Here is a 6999-nt window from a genome sequence, read left to right on the forward strand (position 1 = left end):
TCTGGTTAGCATCATAACCACACTGTGCTAATTGTTAAAAACTGTTGAAAAAAAAAAAGTTCATTTATCAAACCAACCACCACAAATTGAATTTAATTCTGTGGGTAACAATGAATGTGATATGTGATATACAAAGTAAACACCGGAGGTGCATACACAGGACAATATATATAGTGCCGTGTAGACAGTAGGTCTAATAGTAGGTCTATAAATTAAATCTAAATATGTGCAATACTATTAGCAGTAACCGTATAAGAGCAGAATAAATATGGCTATGTAGTATGAACAATGTTTGAACAACAATTACAGATATGTGCACTGTAGTAGCAGTAACATTATAAGAGTAGTAAGAATAATATAGATATATGCAGTATATTGATATAATATTTTATAAGAAAAACATAATAAATATGGATATTTAGTATGAACTGTATAGACAGATTGTAATAGTAAGAATGTATGTGCAGGTGTATTTCACAGTCCTATCAAAGTCAGCCACATCATCTATGGCAGGACCAAACATTAGGTATGATCAAATAAATGATAGATGTAATACTTTAAGACCACATTTGCTACTTTTGTATTTCATAACACCAAATCTTGGGATGTTCTTGTGACATGGTGCAGAGTTTGGTCAGCTCCTATTCAGCACTAAGACAACAGACATTTAGAGTCCCTGACACTGATGGAAGAGGCATGAGCAAAGAACTGCTGTGAAGGGCCCTGTAATGAGAGACTTAGGGAAAGTTATGGCCCAGTGAGATGGCCAGCCGCTACAAGCTGACACAGCTGTGCTTGCCCTAGCTGTGCCTGCCCTAACAAATAGCCAGAGCCATCTCAGCCTGCTGAGACTACTACAGTGTTGCTTGCTTGAAGAGAGGTTAAAATCAGACTGAGGTTGTACTGAGACATTTGAATGCTTAAAGATCATGTACCAGGCAGGATTTGACATTATGACTATACATAATTAATTCCATGATCATTAGTACAGTGACTACTGCCCAACCCCCTTGTAGTGTCAGTCAGACAGAGTCCGTAAGACACTGTCATCAATTTGAACTGTTGGAAACGTCAATCATGAAACAGGTGAAATACTATAAAAGTAACCTTCAGTGAACCAAGGAAACAAGATTGTAGACGTTTAGGTCACTGTAATAAATTAACTTCACACACCTGTCATGCAAAGATTTCTTTCAAATATGAAACGGAGTTCTACCTTAGATTAGGACTGCAATGAGACACAGAAAGTCACATTTGGTAAATAGTCCTTCATAGAGCCGGTTGGTGCTTAGTTGTGCTAAGTTGCTCCTCTCCAAGTTACTCTCCACTGGCTGCCTATAGTGGCCAGAATTAAACTGAAATCTCTCACTTTGGCCTATAGGACACTTACTTGTACATCCCCAACCGCCCACTGTGGTCTTCTGATGAGCGTCTGTTGTGTCGACCAGTCATAAACGCTAGGTCAAATTCAAGACTCTTCTCCTCAGTGGTTCCTTGTTGGTGGAATGAGCTGCCCAGTACTCTCAGTTCCTGTGATAGTTTTGGGTCTTTCAAGCGAGGTCTAAACGCATATCTATTCACCATGCACTTAGTTAATTAAGTATTTCTTATGAGTTATGGTTTGTATATTATAGTATTTGTTTTGCCAAATATTGATTGAATTGACATTATTGTTTATTATTGCTATTCTCCTTAATGTAGTCTTACCAACATTTTAAATTGTTCAGTGTTAAATTTAACAATTGTATTGTTTTTATTTGTATGTCGCTTTGAACAAAAGCGTCTGCCAAATCCCATAACGACACACCCACACACATGCACGCACAAACACACTCACACACCTATAAAACACACACACATGCGGGCAAGCAGGCAGGCACACACACACACACACACACACACACACACACACACACACACACACACACACACACACACACACACACACACACACACACACATTACCCACACACACATCCAGAAGCCCACTCTAATCAAACTAGCACACACAGTAGCACACATATACACAATAACATACACACATTATGCATACACTCATTTACATACACAAAAGTAGGGGATGGAGTAGGAGGTGGAGACAAATTGACCATAACCATAACACATAAACACACCCACACACATACACGCACAAACACACCCACACATACATAAAACACACACACATGCAGGCAGACACACGCACGCACGCACGCACACACACACACGCACACACACACACACACACACACACACACACACACACACACACACACACACACACACACACACACACACACACACACACACATAAACACACACACACATTACCCACACACAGACACACACATCCTCCAGCAACATCAAGGACATGTTAGCATGGAATTGTGCAGCTTTCAACTGACATTCAGATACATAACCATTGTATGCTAGACTTCTTCATAAGGGTGATAAGAGTGTGTGCCAACATAAACAAGCCACTGTGCACAAACCCTTCACATCTTATTATAGAAAGTAGCTTAAGAATATCCAAATGATCAGTATAACACAAACATTTGAATCTGCGAGACACTCTGGCGATGAGCAATGATGCACGTTACTTTTACCCCTTGCATCCCGGGGAACCAATCAAATCGGCGTATCTGATATATGCGGGCCAGAGGCGAGCTAAACTGATGACAACAGCACTGCAACGTTGGAGGTCAGTAAACATTGATCGTAGTGTTATCCAATTGCGTCGAAGTCCGGAATCATTCAGAGTAAACATTGGTCTAGTGTTATCCAATTGCGTGCAGTGAGATTTTCAAATGCATGCTTGGTGCCGCCCCTCGAGTTGGGCCAAGAGTGCAGTAGAAGAGGGGTTTAGTAGATTAAGTGGCAAGGGCTGCATAAAAAAGGTGGGGGAGGATTGGGATTGGGTGGGGGGCACCAACAAGGAGCACCCAACAGCAACAGCAAATTATTTTGATGTGTTCAACTTTTTGTCTTTTTGAGGCCTCCAAATGTGTATGAAAATAGTCCACAATTTGCACTTTCTCCAGCGTCTTTCTTCACACTAACTAATATTTCTTAGAAAGTGTTGGAAAAACATAAACACATTATAGTGTGCCCTGTCTGGCCATATATCTAAGTCTGGATAGAGAAAATAAATCACATGTCAGTGTATCTTAATAAACATAACAAGTAACAGGTGAAGTGAGGAGGCTAATAAACAGAATCAGGTGAGGGGTGGGGACAGAAACACAATTAACTGAAACACATGGCTATAAAAACAAAACATCACATGTTATAAGTAAACAAATGTCCACAGCAACTTTAGAATCACCCATATCCATAAAAACCATGGTTGATGCCTTCGCTAATATAGTTTGAGTGAAGCTACCAACTCAATATTTGATTGTCTACTATAAGGTAGACGTTGTCATACATGGGAAACACACACTAAAAACATAGACACATGTTAATTTAATACCATATTAAGCAAGCCATAACTCTGGGACATACATTAGAATTTGAAAACATCAAATTCTACGTTGTGCAATATTCCCTGAAAATGTCAAGCATCTAGCCTGAATTGTTCAAATGTAATGACCCAAGGAACTTAGTAATTTAAAAAAACTGCATTTTATCAGACTCATGACCCTATTTTTTAAGCCTCCATATCTCAGAAAATAAAGTAAATATAAGCTTAAACTTTTGCACAGTAGTTGTTGGGTATAATAAGATTATTGACATAAAGTATGAAGCAAATCCATGATGGTCAGGCCAAGCGGGAGGCATCTGTTGATTTGGCACAGAATGACCCTTCTTCTCCCTTCCATGTCACTCCCAACCAAAACCCCAAAGCCCACAGAACACTGTACACAATCATTTTTATTAGAATTGTTATTTTCGTTAATGTCATGTTTACATTCAGCCTTCCTGTTGTGTTCTGTTGCTATAACGGCAAATGACTACAGTAGCTCATTATTACTGTAGTATTGTAATTTGTAAGAATAAAATAAAGCACGCACATCCAAGTTCTAAAACTAGGTGCTGGACGAAATGGGCCTAACAAAATGAGTTAAGGAAGTCTGCCACACCAGTATTGCTCCCAATGATACAATGAAGTCTGCCACACCAGTATTGCTCCCGATGATACAATGATATATATTTTTTTACTTATTTCTTTACTTTTATAAGTAGGCCTAAGGAAACATCATTGGGAGCAAATAATGCCTGGTGTGGTGGACTTCCTTTACTCAGTAGCCTATTGTAATTTGCCTATACATTTGGGTGATAAGTGGTTCCACAGGGAGGGTTTTTCCCTTCAGACAGATTGGGCAAGTTTTGGAGAGAAATGAGCATGGTTAAATAAGAAGTGACCTGTGTTCAGTATCTAAATACAGGTTGTTATCAACGTCATCATTTTGCCCACTTCAGAGCGACTGGAGTATGTGAACTCTGCAAAGAGGAGTTTGTTGTTGGGTTTCTATGGTTACAGGTGTGCTAAATTATCCACCCAAAATGGATCAAGCTGGAACCTGCCAGCGGCCAGCCTCTTTCTCCGCACTCAAGATGCGTTCCCAATTAGATGCATGCTGGCGCCCGGTTTGCCCTTTCGGGACTTATTTTCCCGATGATCGGCATTATATTATCCCTTACATCTATCCCAGTGATATCTATGCCAGTGATTACTAGCAGTAAAAAGTCTTGAGTGCAGGGATGGAGGGCCCTGAAGCCCAAGCCTTTGCATGGAATCATTGCCTCAATATCAACAAATCAGGATGTAGGCTATGAATCTGATTGAATTTAGTATTGGCCATGCCCAAAAGGCACCAGCATACAGGAAATCACATCAAACAAATTAAAAAATTTCTGACCCCCAAACCGCCCCTTCCACATATACGAAAATAAGTGGGGGGTCCCTTAATACATCTGGGCCCAGGGGCCCGAAAGTTCATAATCCGCCCATGCTTGAGTGAAGTTGTGCTGGGATATCGCCACTTGTGAGGACTCATGGAATGCCTCTCGTCCAATCGGAAATGAATAAATAGTTCGACCGGATCTAACTGTTGTATATTAAGCTAGGCTACTCCAATTGGTGCTTTACTCTAATTGTTTTGAGCATGTAGAGTCATGTAGCCTACATAGCCTCATATACAGTAATATATAGCCTAAGGTTGATATAATCTTATTGATATCATCGTAGTGCCAGATATAGCCTATCTATGATTATCACAGTGCCAACTAGTGTTGGCCATATGGCCATTTCTCAATTCATAGCCTATTGCCAGTAAAACCCTTAGGCCTACTCACATCAGTAGCATACTGCGATGAAGGGGCTATCAAACAAGGCTCTGTCAGAAATAACATACAATCTCCACTAGGTGGCAGTGCAATCATACTGGAATCAGCCGATACGGCTGGAATAAACAAACAGCTGAATGTCGAGCGTAGGAACACCCAACTTTATTACGGAGGCCTCCTCTGCAAGACATTTTTATCGGGTCATATTTCTTTGTCTAAAATAGACCTGCCGAATCTAGGATAGCCTAGTAGACTTTTTGTGGTGCCATAGCCTATAGGCTACATTTTTTTAAACTATAGGCTATCTAGACTGAACTTGAAATTTTACCGTCCACAGTTTGGTCCTCCTTAAACAAATGATAGCACTTGTGTGTCGGGTCACACGTTCACCTAAATTGCCCGCGGCAGCGGTGGGCCGGTGGCACAGTGCTCTCGGCGATGTATTTTTAAATCGAGCGTTATGACAGCCAAATTGGCCAGGGACCAGTGTTTCTGCAAGCGATTCAGCTGTACCCCCGGCCCCGGATGGCTCCCCCTAAGTGGGTCAAGAGGAGATGCGTCTCATGTTTCCACGGAGGTGCATCCCCCGACCGGGTGTGGGGGTGCAGGGCATGGAGATCAGTGGCCATCACCCGTCACCACCACCAACTGCGACGGAAATGAGTTATGGTCTAAACGACCACACATTTGATTGCTAAACAAACATCATAACCATCTTTGAGCAACTCCCGTTCCACTGACAGGAACAGGAGTTGCCTGGTTTTCCATTTGAGCTTATTCTATGAAAAAATACGTTTGAGAACCAGAGCATCGGACCTATTCAAGGATACTGCACCAAGTAAGAAACCGAATGCCAGCATGTTATCAGTGATTAGTAGCTGCAAGGTATCATTTTACTGCGAGCCGCACCTCGACAAGCGGAAATGGAACGTTGCCACAGGAATAACCATGGTATGTGTTACAGAAACCAGCAGTGGAAACACTTCCCTTACCCGTATTCTGTAATTACATTTTTAGCACATGCAAATAATAGTTATAAAGGAATTTCATAATAATGTAAATTTAAGTTTGGCTTTATAATATATTTAAGCCTTCCCCATAGTTGCTGATGATTCAGACCCATTGATCAAGATGTGAGAACTGTGGACCATCAGGTAAGGATAGGGATGGGAATAGCCTAGCCTACAACATGGGGCTACAGAAACTTAAGAACTTGAAAACATATACAAGAATATATTACAATTCATTATTACAACTTTAGTTTAATAATTCGATTATTGTTTAATAAATCCATGACAATTTTACAGTAAGGCAAGACTTAATCTCTACTTCTGAGCCATGGCACTGAAGTACAACATAATTAAATGCACAAACAAATCAGAAGTTCTCTCAGTCCTGAGGAAAAAAAGAAAAGTCCAGTACTTGGAGGCATCTACTGGGAACATTTCAAGGCATTGTGCCTGGCACGTTGCCTGCAATAGGGAACCATAATGTTGACGCAAGACTTTCCACCAGCACAAAGTGCTCTCTGTGAAATAAAGTAATCCAGAGACGTGATTATAAAATTCTTTCAACTTTAATCAGTTCAAAAAGTCTCACAACAAATGTAACACTTAGAGGGGGACTGTCACTAGCCATTGGTTTTTGATTTTTATACATTCCTTGCCTAATTAGATTGTTGGCAATTACATTTTTCCTCTCTGGATAAAAGCA

The sequence above is a fragment of the Alosa alosa genome, chromosome 18, assembly GCF_017589495.1.
Source record: "Alosa alosa isolate M-15738 ecotype Scorff River chromosome 18, AALO_Geno_1.1, whole genome shotgun sequence".
Classification (NCBI taxonomy): domain Eukaryota; kingdom Metazoa; phylum Chordata; class Actinopteri; order Clupeiformes; family Clupeidae; genus Alosa; species Alosa alosa.